The 16,443-nt window shown below is 42.6% G+C and overlaps 1 protein-coding gene across 18 annotated transcripts in view; it reads left to right on the top strand.

Moving 5' to 3' along the window:
- The window catches only part of ncoa2 (nuclear receptor coactivator 2), a 244,572-nt gene that overhangs the window by 116,285 nt on the left and 111,844 nt on the right, over positions 1–16,443 (top strand). Inside the window, exon 1 of one of the 18 annotated variants that reach the window (XM_078398142.1) lies at positions 16,188–16,326. The exons of the other annotated variants lie outside the window; for them this stretch is intronic. The gene's annotated coding sequence lies outside the window, so the exon portion shown is untranslated. Of the gene's footprint in view, positions 1–16,187; positions 16,327–16,443 lie in introns of those variants that run through there. 18 annotated transcript variants of the gene reach the window in all.

Below are 16,443 nucleotides of genomic sequence, written 5' to 3'. Positions count from 1 at the left end.
AACATCCATTGAATCTTGTTTATGTTATGTGAATGAAATAATAAAAAAGATTGCTTCTGTTTTGGTTTTAAATATAATGAAAATGCCGGCCTGGTACTTCATAATTACTGAATTTCACAATGCTTAGAAGCTCTTTTTATGTTCTTACTTTTTGTTTTATTTTACGAGATGGCCACTTCACTGATTTATGTAATCCTCATGATTTTGGCCAGTAACTTTGCACTAAAAAAAGCAAACAGTATTTTCATATACAGTGCCCTCCATAATGTTTGGGACATAGACCCATCATTTATTTATTTGCCTCTACTCCACAATTTGAGATTTGTAATAGAAAAAATCACGTCGTTAAAGTGCATATTGTCAGATTTTATTAAAGGGTGTTTTTATACATTTTGGTTTCACCATGTAGAAATTACAGCTGTGTTTATGCATAGTCCCCTCATTTCAGGGCACCATAATGTTTGGGACACATGGCTTCACAGGTGTTTTAATTGATCAGGTGTGCTTAAATGCCTCCTTAATGCAGGTTTAAGAGAGCTCTCATGGCCTTTCCTCCAGTCTTTCCATCACCTTTGGAAACTGTTATTGTTATGAGGACCAAAGTGATGCCAATGAAAGTAAAAATAGCCATTTTTAGACAGAGAAACAAGAATAAAACTGTTAGAGACATCAGCCAAACAGGCTTACCAAAATCAACTGTTTGGTATATCATTACGAAGAAAGAGAGCACTGGTGAGCTTACTAATCGCAAAGGGACTGGCAGGCCATGGAAGACCTCCACAGCTGATGACAGAAGAATTCTCTCTATAATAAAGAGAAATCCCCAAACACCTGTCCAACAGATCAGAAACACTCTTCAGGAGTCAGGTGTGGATTTGTCAATGACCACTGTCCGCAGAAGACTTCATGAACAGAAATACAGAGGCGACACTGCAAGATGTAAACCACTGGTTAGCTGCAAAAATAGGATGGCCAGGTTACAGTTTGTCAATGTACTTAAAAGAGCAACTGCAGTTCTGGAAAAAAGGTCTTGTGGACAGATGAGATGAAGATTAACTTATATCAGAGTGATGTCAAGAACAAAGTATGGAGGAGAGAAGGAACTGCCCAAGATCCAAAGCATACCACCTCATCTGTGAAACATGGTGGTGGGGGTGCTATGGCCTGGGCATGTATGGCTGCTGAAGGTACTGGCTCACTTATCTTCATTGATGATACAACTACTGATGGTAGTAGCATAATGAATTCTGAAGTGTGTAGACACATCCTATTTGCTCAAGTTCAAACAAATGCCTCAAAACTCATTGGCTGGCCGTTCATTCTACTGCAAGACAATGATCCCAAAACATACTGCTAAAGCAACAAAGGAGTTTTTCTAAGCTAAAAAATGGTCAATTCTTGAGTGGCCAAGTTAATTACCCGATCTGAACCCAATTGAGCATGCCTTTTATATGCTGAAGAGAAAACTGAAGGGAACTAACCCCCAAAACAAGCATAAGCTAAAGATGGCTACAATACAGGCCTGGCAGAGCAGAGAAGACACCCAGCAACTGGTGATATTCATGAATCACAGACTTCAAGCAGTCATTACATGCAAAGGAGATGCAACAAGATACTAAATATGACTACTTTCATTTACATGACTTTGCTATGTCCCAAACATTATGGTGCCCTGAAATGGGGGGACTATGGATAAACACTGCTGTAATTTTTACATGGTGAAATCAAAATGTATAAAAATGGCCTTTATTAAAATCTGACAATGTGCATTTTAACCACATGTGATTTTATTTTCTACTTCAAATCTCGAATTGTGGAGTACAGAGGCAAATAAATAAAGATGGGTCTTTGTCCCAAACATTATGGAGGGCACAGTAGGAATTGTAGCTACTGGGGGACAGGAAGTGAAAAATTATTTAAAAGGAAATGGGAACAAAAATACCATGGCAAAAGGGATAATTTTTTAAGGATTACTTAATAAATAATTGACAGCTTCAGTGTTCTGATTTTTGTTCTGATTTTTGTGATCAATGCTTTTACCCTATAGAATAGTGTTTTGAATGGAACTGTGAATTTCAAGTGAAATTCCAAGTGCTCAAAGCAGGTCTTGTTGAATATAACGAATTCCGTCACGTCTAATTAAATAACAACTTCAGGAATGATTAAGCACTAGCATTTTTTAAATTGTTATGAGGCTCATGTGTGAATAGCTTGGAGTCAAAATGAAAAGCTGGAAAAGCTTAAATAAAATTAAACTTGGATTTTTTCAGCAGAGGGGCCACAGTTTGCCCCCATTGCCACTTTGTTTGCTATGCAATCATTAATCACTTGTTTTTGGAACAAATTATGTTTGGGATTAGAACAGGAGCATCTAAGAATGAAATCAGAGAGCCCTTTTTCCACATGACTAATAGTCATCTGGAAAATTCTTCTAAATGTTCATGAATGGTAAATCAATTGAACATTTCATGGTGGAAATCTGATAGGATATGGAGTTATGCAGGTGAATGGAGTTTAGGTGCTGCTCAGCCACAATCTGAATGCTGGCAGTGACAAACAGAAGAGTCTCCTACCATGTCAGTGACATAATGAAAGTGCTGTTTAGATGCAGTGGTGTTCATTGTATTATATATGGTCAACTGGAATACTGCGTGCTATTAACGTTCTATCTATTTAAGAAAGAACATAGGCTATAAATTGACTGGAAAAATGTGCAGAATTGACTCAGTGCTTCCTGGAACTCTCTTTCCCAGATTGCTGGTATTTGCCGCTTATATAATTGAGCCAGTTTTTGGACTGGTTACCTCCGAACAGGTTCACATAAACTTGCTCTTTAAAACCTATGTCTCTGAGTACGAATTTATGCATTTAGTAATAATTTTGCTGCTGCAGTAGATTTATTTTTAAATTGTTATTTTAAAAAAGGAACAAAACAATGTGATAGACACGAAATGCTGGCGTAACTCAGCGGGATAGGCCGCATCTCTGGAAAGAAGGGATGGGTGACATTTCAGGTCGAGACCCGTCTTCCAAGATGCTGCCCGAGTTACTCTAGCATTTTATGTCTAACTTTGGTGTAAACCAGCATTGGCAGTTCCTTACTAAACAATGTGGTAAACTGCCAAATGTATTCACTTCACATTTTATTGTAGTGATCCAATCTGAGAGCTCCATGGAGAGATGGTAATGCACTGGGTTGCTTTTCCCGAGTCTATCGACTGTCTTTGTTATTTCACTGAGGGTGCAATTTTTAAATTGCTGGTCTGCAGAAGTAGTAGTTCTGCAACCAAAGATTTTGCTCTTTTTGTTTGTTTGTTCATTGGATATGGAAGTCACCATCGTAGATGGCCCACCTTTACTTCCTTCTGAGAAAACTTGGTGGCGATTGGCGTAACCTGTGTGATGAAGATAACCCCATAGTAGCTATTAGGATGAGAGTTCCTGGATTTGAACCAGTGTCAATAAAGGAAAAGAAATATACTTTCAAGTCAGGATGCTGTTTTACCATGGAGATGATTGTATTCCCATGCACCTGCTGTCTATGATCTTCAATATCATAGGTTTGAGGATTGTTGTTGAAGAAATTGAGTTGCTGCAATAGTGCACAATATCATGATTGAAAATAGCATCAAAATGGCAGCTTTATTTCAAACTGGAGTATCAATTTGCCAATTTTTAATTGCAGCTGAATTATGGGAAGTGGAAGGAAAGGAAGAGTCAACGTGAATTCAAATATGTGACAATTAGAATTAAGCCTATTTCCATTGTCACGTAAAAACTTCACAGCTTTTGGAGGGGCCTCTATTACTGCTGATCCGTTTTATGTTTCCATTGCATGTTGTTCTTGGTGAATTGTGTTGCCTGTGTTCAAAGAGGCAGATCTGATTCTGCTCTCCATTACTTGCTTACAATGTGCATGGCAGATGTAGTAACCACTGAAAAATAAAGGATCCACTTTAAATTATGTTTATTAATCTAAGGTTTACACCCAAGAGGGAATGTACTCTTTTGCAATATATTAAAATTTAAGATGAGAAGCATTAAAAATGTCAGATGTCAAATGCCTCTCACCAAATCTCCTCATCAAATTTTCAGTGTGATTGATTTCCACTCGCACCCAAATTTACCCTTGAAATGCCAATATTGTTTTTGGGTTGTGGCAGTGGTGAGTACATTGGGGAAAGAGTTGGTGCATCTCCATATTTTCAGATAACACCGACTGTGGTCATTTTTGATAGATTAATGTGTACTTTGTTTTGTAGCCTCCTTGGCGTTTACTGATTACAGTGCATTTTTGCTCATTATAAGGCACAATAGATTGCAGGAGAAACTGCATGAGGAGTTGTTTTTATTCTCAAGGAGTGATAGAGGGAATATATGGGGGTAGAGGTTCCAGTTTCCTGTGACTCAGATTAGGGGTGCTTATTTTGTATCTATTTTAAGTTTCAGTATTTTCTTTGTGATGGGAGGAAGATGGTGTCTCTCCACCTGGTACTATATTTATTGTAACATTACCTCGTGAATTTCGGGGATGAAAGTATTGTTCTGTTACAAGCAGTTGAAGGAGAATCAAGAGTGTTTTATTGTCATGTCTCGAAACAGAATAATGAAATTCTTTCTTGCAGCAGCACAATGGATATACACCATAATACATGACTAAACAAATGTTTAGTGTGTATTTGTGTGTGTGTAAAACAAACTATAATAGTGCAACAAATAATACAATGCCCCATGTCTATGTAGTTTGGAGCTTATTTAAACTTATTTGGAACTTTATAAGCTTAATTTATTGGAACCTATTTGTTGTAGAGTTTAATAGCCTGAGGCTTGTAAGGAAGAAGCGGCTCCTGAACCTGAAGACTACAGTTTTCTGGGTCTTAAACCACCTTCCCGATAGCACAAATGAAATAAGTATGGCCAGGGTAATGTGAGTCTCTGACTATGCTGGCTGCCTTTTTGAGGCAGCGACTCCTGTAGATCCCTTTGGTGGTAGGAAGGTTGGTCAGTACCTGTGAAGGACCGAGCAGTGTTCACCATTTTTTGTTCCTGGGCGTTCGAGTTGCCGAACCAAGCTGTGATGCAACCAGTCAATATGCTCTCCACTGTACACCTGCAGAAGTTCAAAAGGGTATTTGTTGGCATACCAAATCTCCTCAATCATCGAAGGAAATAGAGGCATTGATGGACTTTCTTTATGATTGTATGTGCTGGGTCCAGGACAAATCTTCAGAGGTATGCACGCCCAGAAACCTGCAGTATTTGACTCTCTGCTGTCGATGAAGGCACGTTTGTGGATCATCGGCCTTCCTCTACCTATGTCAACAATCAGTTCCTTGGTTTTACTGAGAGTACAGTGGTTGTTCTGACGTCATTTGGTCAGTCGATCGATCACCCTCATGCTCACACTCATCGTCATCTGTAATTCGTCCAACAACGGTGATGTTATTGGTGCATTTCAAGATGAAGTTGGAATCGTAATGATTATGGAGAGTAGAGCAGGGGGCTGAGCACACAGCTTTGAGGTGCTCCGATGGTTGTCAAGGAGAAAGTGTTTTTGCCAATTTGTACAGATGGTAATCTGTTGCTGAGGAAGTTGAGGATCCAGTTGCTGAGGGATGCACAAAGACCCAAATCAGTGAGCTTGATAAGCAGTTTTGGAGGTGGATCTATATTCTTTGAAGTTGAGTAAAATGAGGGGTGATCTGAATGAAAAACAAAATCTTCAAGGGGATGATAGGGTAAATGTTGAGATGTTTCTACCTGTGAAAAAATCTCAGCTACAGCTATAAGATAGTGAAGCAGACATTTAAAACTGACTCGGTCGAATGTGGAAACTTTCTTAACTCAACATGACTGTAAAAAACTCATACATGCTTTCATATCAAGCAGACTTGATTACTGTTAATGCCTTATTTACCTGCCTTCAAGATCCACCAACAAGTTACAGCTCATTCAAAATGCTGCAGCCCGGCTTTTAACAAATACCAAGGAAAGGGAACATATCATCCTAGTATTACACTCCCTCCATTGGCTCCCTGTGAGATCAAGGATAGACTACAAAGTCCTCCTCCTTGTCTACAAAGCCCTAAATGGCTTAAGAGCAGAATATCTTACAGAGTCCCTCCTTCTGTATCCCCCTATGGAGCGCTCTGGTCTGCTGATACCACTCAACACCGCACATCACTCAACACCGCAGCAATAAAAAAATTGGTAAAGCAGCCTTTTTCAACTAGGCCCCCAAGCCGTGGACTACACTACCCAGGACTATGAGAGACGCCCACTCAGTTGACATTTTAAAACGGCAGTTAAAAACACATCTTTTTAATCGCTTTTAACTAATTTTACTTCGTTTGTCTTTTTACACACAATTTTACATTTTATCTTTTTATATAAATCCATGCTTTGTATGCTATTAACAGCCTATGTCTTTACTGTTTTAAATTGTATTTTTGTTTAAACATTTGTTTTTGTGGAAAGCACTTTGGGCTGCATTCAATTGCATGAAAAGTGCTAGAAAAATAAAGTTACTATTATCATTAATGTTGACCAGTAACAGGGGAAGTGTAGGGAATTTAATAAGGTGGAGGTGGACATCAGTAGAAATAAATCCTCATTCACCTGTTTTGATGCTAGATTGGCTAAGGATGGAATGGTGACATCCATTAAGAGTATTAGACAACCAGCTTGGATCTTGACAATCTAACCATTTCACATATTCCTACTGAATTCAATCTCTGGATAATTTATCCATTGGATCTCAATTACTGGTTCATTAATTTAACTTGCAAATGCAATGATGCATTTAGGAGATATTATCCCAGACAATGTGACATTTCTCCCACACAGCACTGAAGTGCTGATCTTGGTTTTGTTTCAAAGGAGGTTTTAGAAAGGAGATGAGGAGGAATTTTTTTAGTCGGAAAACAGTGAATCTGTGAAATTCATTGCCAAAGGCGGCTGTGGAAACCAACCCAATGGATATTTTTAAGGCGAAGGTCGACAGATTCTTAATTGGTACGGGTGTCGGGAGTTATGGGGAGAAGGCAGGATAATGAGGTTGAGAGGGGAAGATTGATCAGCCCTGATTTAATGGCAGACTAAACTTAATGGGCCAAATGGCTTAATTCTAAGTGAATTTTGAGCCCACAACCTTATGATTCAGAAGAAAGGCTAATACTATGAAGCTAAGAAGAAAACAGTTGTATTGTGCAGTGTGTCATTGCCAGCATCTAACAAGGCCCATGAGAACAGGAAAACCTTTGCATGTTAGTTTACGAGATTTAACAAAATGAACCAATAAAAATCATAATGTATCGCCATGGCTTCAGATCTACTGCACTTGCCATTACTAACTACCAAGCCTGGGGACTAACACCAGCTCAATTAAGAGTGAGACTTGCAGAAAGAAGTTAAAAACATATCCAGGGATATCTGCAACTGAAATGTCACTCTAATGATACAACAGTGCAGAAGTTGACGTATGTTAAGTAGCAAAAGCATGCAGTTGGTAAATATGTGATCCATAATAATCAAATCAAAGCTCTGTAATCCTGTCACATCTTGTCATGAATAGCGGGAGAATGGGGATGAGAGGGATAGATAGATCAGCCATGATTGAATGGTGAAGTACACCTGATGGGCCGAATGGTCTTATTCTGCTCCAAGAACTTATGAATTTATGAATGGTGATGAAGGGTTAAGTCACTGGAGAGAGGGTGTGCCTTTAAGAAAATCCCAATACTTCCCAATAATGAAGCTCAATGTCTATTGAAGTTTGGTCTAAAGCATTTGCAACGATCTCTAGCCAAAAGTGCCAGTGGACCATCCATCTTCCTGGGATCTCATAATCACGGTTGGTCTTAAACAAATGTAATTAACTCAATGTGATAGAAAGAATAATGGACATAGCAACATGGTTGAGAATAATGGACATAGCAAATGCTGAGGTAACAAACATCATTCTGGTTGGCGTTCTGAAAACTCGCACCTAAACTAGCTGCATCAGTTCAGTTATAACACTGGCTTCTTTCCGCTGCCCTTCATGTTCTGTCCACAAAAACAGTACAAATCCATTCTGGACAGTACTGCTCCATCTTCTTCTTTCTTAGGCCCCCTCGGTCATGGCTGACCATGGGTGATGCATCCTAGTTGGCTGCTTGTTCCACACCTCGGCTAGAGCAGCGTCGCTTGTGGCTGAAGAGACCAATGCGGGAGTGACAGCCTCTGTTGCAAAGGTCACATTTGTGTGTGGACTCTGGTCTGTTGAAGTTGCTGCGCTCCTTTCTGCGTGCCCGCTTTTCTGCCACTGCGTTCATCAATTTCTCTTCCCCCGTTTTGAGATGTTGGTTCAGGATACCTCTCCACCTTGTACGGTCAGCTGCAAGGCTCTCCCAGCACTCCACATCGATGTCGAGCACCTTCAAATCTCTCTTGCAGACATCCTTGTAACGTAGCTGGGGGCGGCCGATGGTTCTCCTCCCAGATATTAGCTCTCTATAGAGGATGTCTTTTGGAATAAGGCCATCCTCCATGCGGTGGACATGGCCCAGCCACCGCAGCCTGCGCTGCCTGAGTAGAGTGGACATACTCGGAAGGCCAGCGCGAGACAGAATCTCGGCGTTGGACACTCTGTCTTGCCAGGATATACCCAGGATACGGCGGATGCTTCTAAGGTGGAAGGTGTTGAGTCTTCACTCCAGTCTGGCATATGTAGTCCATGTCTCACTGTCGTACAGCAGCGTACTGTTGACACAGGTGTTGTAGACTGCTATTTTTGTCTTCACTGTCAGCTTTGGATTGGTCCATACTCGAGTTGTGAGGCGAGCGAGAGTTGTAGCTGCCTTCCCGATCCTCTTGTCAATCTCTGTGTCCAAGGAGAGGTTGTCGGTGATGTTGGAGCCGAGGTACGTGAACTGATGGACGGCATCGAGTTCATAGTCATCGATGGTGATGACAGGCGGTGCCTCTGTATCCTGTCCCAGGATGTTCGTCTTCTTCAGGCTGATGGTCAGCCTAAAGTCCTTGCAAGCCTGATAGAAGCGGTCCATCAATGACTGTAGTTCCTGCTGTGTGTGGGATACAACTGCTGCGTCATCGGTGTACAACGTGTCTCTGATGAGAGCTTCACGTACTTTTGTCTTGGCTCTGAGGCGGGTGAGGTTGAAGAGCCTGTCATCTGATCTAGTAAGCAGGTAGATCCCCTCTGTTGCGGTGCCGAAGGCATGTTTCAGGAGCAGAGCGAAGAAAACCCCAAAGAGTGTGGGAGCAAGGACGCAGCCTTGTTTGACGCCACTGCGGATGTCGAAGGGCTCTGAGAAACTGCCATTGAACTGCATTGTCCCCTTTGTGATGATGTGGAAGGATTCTATCATGCTCTGCAGTTTTGGTGGGCAGCCGATCTTTGGGAGAGCCTTGAATAGGCCATCTCTGCTGACAAAGTCGAACGCCTTGGTGAGGTCAATGAAAGCAACATACAGGATCATCCGCTGTTCTCTGCACTTCTCCTGGATCTGGCGAAGGGAGAAGACCATGTCTACTGTTGACCTTCCAGCTCGGAAACCGCACTGTGACTCTGGGTAGACACGTTCTGTCAGCTTCTGCAGGCAGATCAAGATGACCCGAGCAAAGGAGAGAGAGAGAAAACGGAAAATTATAGACCAGTTAGTCTGACATTAGTGGTGGGGAAGATGCTGGAGTCAATTATAAAAGACAAAATTGCGGAGCATTTGGATAGCAGTAACAGGATCGTTCCGAGTCAGCATGGATTTACGAAGGGGAAATCATGCTTGACTAATCTTCTGGAATTTTTTGAGGATGTAACTAGGAAAATTGACAGGGGAGAGCCGGTGGATGTGGTGTACCTCTACTTTCAGAAAGCCTTCGACAAGGTCCCACATAGGAGATTAGTGGGCAAAATTAGAGCACATGGTATTGGGGGTAGGGTATTGACATGGATAGAAAATTGGTTGGCAGACAGAAAGCAAAGAGTGGGGATAAATGGGTCCCTTTCAGAATGGCAGGTAGTGCCTAGTGGGGTATCGCAAGGCTCGGTGCTGGGACCGCAGCTATTTACAATATACATTAATGGCTTGGATGAAGGGATTAAAAGTACCATTAGCAAATTTGCAGATGACACAAAGCTGGGTGGCAGTGTGAACTGTGAGGAAGATGCTATGAGGTTGCAGGGTGACTTGGACAGGTTGTGTGAGTGGGCGGATGCATGGCAGATGCAGTTTAATGTGGATAAGTGTGAGGTTATCCACTTTGGTGGTAAGAATAGGAAGGCAGATTATTATCTGAATGGTGTCAAGTTAGAAAAAGGGGACGTACAACGAGATCTGGATATCCTAGTGCATCAGTCACTGAAAGGAAGCATGCAGGTACGGCAGGCAGTGAAGAAAGCCAATGGAATGTTGGCCTTCATAACAAGAGGAGTTGTGTATAGGAGCAAAGAGGTCCTTCTGCAGTTGTACAGGGCCCTGGTGAGACCGCACCTGGAGTACTGTGTGCAGTATTGGTCTCCAAATTTGAGGAAGGATATTCTTGCTATTGAGGGCGTGCAGCGTAGGTTTACTTCCCGGAATGGTGGGACTGTCGTATGACTAGGCTTGTATAGACTGGAATTTTGAAGGATGAGAGGGGATCTTATCGAAACATATAAGATTATTAAGGGGTTGGACATGTTAGAGGCAGGAAATATGTTCCAATGTTGGGGGAGTCCAGAACCAGGGGCCACAGTTTAAGAATAAGGGGTAGGCCATTTAGAACGGAGATGAGGAAAAACCTTTTCACTCAGAGTTGTGAATCTGTGGAATTCTCTGCCTCAGAAGGCAGTGGAGGCCAATTCTCTGAATGCATTCGAGAGAGCGCTAGATAGAGCTCTTAAGGATAGCAGAGTCAGGGGGTATGGGAAGAAGGCAGGAACAGGGTGCTGATTGAGAATGATCAGCCATGATCACATTGAATGGTGGTGCTGGCTCGAAGGGCTGAATGGCCTCCTCCTGCACCTATTGTCTATTGTCTATCCAGTTGATGCTAGTGCTTGGAGCGTGCATGCCTCCAGGATGCCTTATGCTGGGGCTTTGTCTGGAAGTACGAGTTGGCAATGCACAGGTCATGGTAAGTGCATAGCTCGAGCAGTCGCTGTCCTTTCTAATTCATTTTGTCCACACCAAACTGCCCAAGGCAGGAAGACCACGATTCGTGGTCTGCGCCCACTCTGGCGTTAAAGTCGCCCAAGAGAACAAGTTCTTCCTTGCTGGGGATGCTGCTGATGATGGATGCGAGGTTCTCGTAGAACTCGTTCTTTGTGTCTGATGTGGAGGGCAGTGTCGGGGCATACACGCTGACAAGGGTGACTGGGCCTGCGGTGGTGTTGAGGCAGAGAGTCAGGAGTCGCTCTGAGCCATTTCTGCCTGGTTCCACCGTGTTCAGCAGGCTGTTCCTTACTGCGAAGCCTACTCCGTGCTCTCTGGGCTCGTCAGAGTCCTTCCCCTGCCAGTAGAACGTGTAGTCCTTTTCCGAGTCTGCCAGCCGTGTTTCCTGAAGGGTGACCATGTCTACGTTGAGTCTCTTGAGCTCGTTGTTTATGACAGCTGTTTTCCTAGAATCGCTGATGTCCTTTGGGTTTCCAGAGAGGCCAGTCATCATTGTCCGGACATTCCAAGTTTCCAGTTTTAGAGCTGGTCTCTTTTGATGTGGTCTTTTGTTTGCAGGTGTGATGGTTGCGACCTGCTGTTCGGATAGTTCCTAATCCCCGTGCACCCAGTGAGGATAGCAGACCGTGGCGGGACAATAGGTGCAGGAGGAGGCCATTCGGCCCTTCGAGCCAGCACCGCCATTCAATGTGATCATGGCTGATCATTCTCAATCAGTACCCCGTTCCTGCCTTCTCCCCATACCCCCTGACTCCGCTATCCTTAAGAGCTCTATCTAGCTCTCTCTTGACAGCACCTTATTGGCTGGGGGCTGCCCAGCTTGAGGTGGCGGTAGCTGTCCAGTGAGATCCGAAATTCCCTCCCACCGTTGGGAGCAACCCCTGGCGCCTCGCCTTACGCCAATCTAGCGATGATTTATAACCGGTAACTGTTGCTCCCCGTGTTGTGTTGACGCTGCAGGCGAAGCTGGAGTGTCCTCTCCAGGTTGTAGGTGTAGGTTTGCAGTGATGTGTGGTCGGATGCAAGCCTGGGCGATGTCATATGAAGGACAGGCTGTTGCCCATGCAGCACGTCCCCCCTCTCCACGTCACTGATTGATCCAAAGGAACAGGAGAGCCGTTATAGTTTGGCACCAGCACTGTCGCAGGAGCTGCCAGAATGAGGTTGTAGACAACGACGAACTGCCTTCAGGACTCCGACTCCGGATTTCCTTGAGGTTTACTCCTGAAGCCTTTTCCATGACTGGATATGGCCACAAGGCAGTGGAGGTTTTAGATCAGCGTTTTCCCTCTCCTAGATGGACTGCCTTCCCAGGCTGACGAGTCTCATCTGCCCGAGACTCCTGGGGGCGGGAGCGTCTACCTTCCCGTGCAGGTCTATGAAACCTGCCCACACTGCTCCATCAGTCCATCATCATCTCCAGTAAGGTAACTGGAGGTGTCATTGATTGTGCTGTCAAGGGATTCCTCCTTGCCAATAATTTGTACATGTATTCCATTTGGATTTTGCCTGAACCAGGCCAATAAGTTAAAGAGTTGTTTGCTGCGAACCCTTCATCCACACACATGCACATCCGCGCAAGGAGGCCATGTTCATACTCGTTGCCTGCAAGAGCAAGGCAGCCATTCCTACTCCCTGCAGCCCTGCAATTTTCTTTCAATGAATGATCCAGTTCTCTTCTGAACACTATTTTACTCTGCCTGTCAGGCAATGCCTTCCTGGTGCAAACAGCTTAATGTAGATAAAACCAAGTCTAACCTGATGTCACTATTGGTTCCTTTGCCAGTGGACCTTATATCTGTGCCTCTTCCACCAAAGGGAACATCTGGCTTGACCGCTCATCATTTTGAATACTCCTATCACATCATCTCTTAAATGGCTTTGCTCTTGGGAGAACAATCCCAGCTGCTTCACTTTCCCCTCTAATACGGGTTCTTTGTCATAAAGTCAAAGATCTGTACAGCACAGGAATGGGCCCTTCAGCCCACCACATCTATGCTGATCTTTTTGTCCATCTGAACTAATCCCATTTGCCTGCATTAGGACCATATTCTTCCAGACCTTGCCTACTCAAATGTGTGAATGTCTCCAAAACATAGTGATTGGCTCTGATTCAATCACCACCTCGGGTACCAACCACTCTGTGTAAAAACAAAGTTCTTTCAAATCCCACTTAAAATGCCTTCCTATCATCTTAAATCTATCCCTCGTTGTTGTTACCCCTACCATGGGGACAAAAGGTTCTCTCTATGTAATCTGTGCCTCTTATAATTTTATATATTTCTATCAGGTCATCCCTCGGCCTCCATCACTTCATTGAAAATAAGCCCAACCTATCCAATCTTTCCCCATCAATAAATTCCTCTCATCCTGACAAAATCCTGGTGAATTTTCTCTGCACTCTCTCTCGCCAAATCACATTGTTTATATAGTGTGGCGGCCAGAATTGCACAGAATACTCTCCAAATGCGGTCTACCAGTGTTTTGTAATGTGGCGGCCTAATGTCTCAACTTGTAGATTTTATGCCCTGACCTGTGAAGGCAAGCATTCTCTGTCTTCAGCACCCAATCAGGGAGTTATGAACTTGAACCCCAAGCCCTTGGTTCAACATCCCTAGCATCTTACCATTTACCGAATATGTCCTATCCCTATTGGACTTCCCAAAAAGTATCACCTCATACTTGCTGAATTAAATTCCATCTGCCACCACTCTGTCCAACTTTCAATCTGAAAATATGCTTCGACAAAGTTCCCGTGAACCTTTCTAATAAATCTTTCCTATATACTGTGCAAGGAGTAGGGTGATCAGAATTTGATGCAGTCCACCAGCTGTGGCTGAGCCAGTGTTTTGTTAATGTTCACAACATAATTTTTAACATAATTTCTCTTTCCCATTCTTCATAAAGTCCAGGTTCCAATTTCTCTTGCATTCACTTTCTCAACATGTCCTTCCGCAACCAAGAATTTATCCAAGGTAGACACAAAATGCTAGAGTAACTCAGCGGGACAGGCAGGATCTCTGGAGAGAAGGAATGGGTGGCATTTCGGGTTGAGACCCTTCTTCAGACTTTAAGAATTCAAGAATTTATCCATGTACACCCAGGTCTTCCTGTTCCTATACCCTCAACAAACTGATTTGATAGGATGAACAAGGAGCTGCATATAACTTTTTGCATGCTTCTACTTGTTCCTCCTACCAAATCTGATAATTCCTCTGTTTTCTGCAGAAAATTTCCACAAGATATCAATGTAGAATTGAGTCCCTTGTTATTGTTTTTCGCTGTTTGCTATCCTTCCAGATTTTAGTTTTTATCATCATAGCTTTTGAGATTGCCTTCCAAATCAAGTCCAAGTTATTTTTTGACTGGAATTTCCTAAAGCAGCTTACTGTTCACCTTCTTACTAAACTTGCTCTTACTTTGGGAGGAGCCCCAGCGAAAAATTTCTTAAGGAAGCCAGTTTCAATCTAATGCTGCTGTTCACGACCATTTTAAAATTGAACATTATTTAAAAATGTTGCAAATTATAAAACATTTAGAATAAAATGTATTTTTAGGCACCCCTTTGGGTTTGGGGTGACTCCATTTCTGAAGTGACTAATGAGTCCTGTGTGAGATCTGTAGACTGCTGCAGCTGTGAATTAGTTCAATTCACACACAAAAAAATTGCATTAAAAGACATATGCTGGAGTGACTCAGCAGGTCAGGCAGCATCTCTGGAGAACATGGATATGTGACATTTTGGGTCGGGACTCTTCTTCAGTCTGTGAAGAGTCCTGACCCGAAATGTCACCTATCCATGTTCTCGAGATGCTGCCTGGCCCACTGAGTTACTCCAGCACTTTGCTGGTTCACAAAAAAAGCACATCGGTATTTCGTTATTTCTACAAAAAATTGTGTGCATTATCTAAAGCAATATTCCCGCACAAGATGATTTGGTGCTGGTCTGGTGGAATTCATTGCCTGACTGCGAGAATCGTCTGGTTGGAGAGTAGTGGGCCCGAGTGTGGCCATTATCTGTGTGATGGGTTGGGTCTGCTTGCATGGCTTCACCAAACCTCCTCGTTTATGGAGGAGGAAATGTCTTGCTGGGGAGCAGCAAGGTTCACCATTCCATAGTGTAAAACTAAAGGACCTTTTTAATCCCTCGGTCCTAATTTTATATCTTTCCTGCTGGTGCCACTTCGATTTAAAAATAACTTGCATGTGATCTATTAGTATAAAAAAAAATCAACACATTAGTAATTGTATCTTCACATGTATTCTTATTATGTTTGATTTCCGCCCCCAATAGCTCCTTTTCCGGAGGTATTTGTTTTATGGGTACTGATCATGATTACTAATTACCTTCCCCTCCTGGGCTCCAATAATCCTCTTATAAGACTGCCATGTTGTTTGACAGGGGGGACATCACAGGTGAACCCTATTCGCCCAATTGGAATATTTTTCATCAACATATGGTTTGATTTTTTTGTTCTTTAATTTTATTTCCTGTGGAAAAGAAGCCTCCAGTATCTTATTCATAGTTGTTATTAAATTGACTTTTAAGGATTCCTTTATCTTGGTCTTTAAGAAGGAAGAAGCCAGTGCCTAGTAACCGAGAATGCCAGTGTTATTGTTGAAGCAGCATATCTCTGATCCGGAAATCCTTCCGCACTTGTTAGGCAAACTTGCTGAATCATTGGAATGGCTATAAATTTATAACTCACTTCTAAGTCCATACATATTTCTTACCAGCTGAGTAACCAAATTTGTTGCATTTAATACTGCTGGCATCAAAGATGGACTTTTGGAATAGAAACCAATAAGTGAATACTTCAACTTGGGTCTTTCTGTTTCTATTTTCTGCAGTAGTTTGTACATTATTATTTGGTTTTGTCTCCTGCTTGCAGCACTCCTTTAAGTGGAACAGCACTATAAGTTAAAGATGTTTAAATCACATGATCTAATACAGCCAATGAAGATGAAACTGTGGCTCCACAGGTTATTGTGGCTGCATGATGTCTGGTCTGGTTTAGTTTTTCCTGGCTATATTAATACCGTTCTTCACTAAACCACCTCATTGTGGGTATCTTCTGCTTTCACTCACCGGAGAAATTATTGCAGCTTTCCTGTTGTCGGATGCTTAGAGGTGAAATTACGAAATGTTGTTTACTGCATGATGAAGTGGGTGAGTCTTAATAACAGCCCTTTATCAAAAAAGATCTGTTAAAACACACAGTTTATAAAGGCATGGTACTACATAGATATAAACGTGCATTGTATTTCCATACCTTTACCCAGTGCT

Source organism: Rhinoraja longicauda, chromosome 4 (assembly GCF_053455715.1).
Source record: "Rhinoraja longicauda isolate Sanriku21f chromosome 4, sRhiLon1.1, whole genome shotgun sequence".
NCBI classification, from domain to species: Eukaryota; Metazoa; Chordata; class Chondrichthyes; order Rajiformes; family Arhynchobatidae; genus Rhinoraja; species Rhinoraja longicauda.
This window is presented reverse-complemented; position numbering and strand designations above follow the sequence as displayed.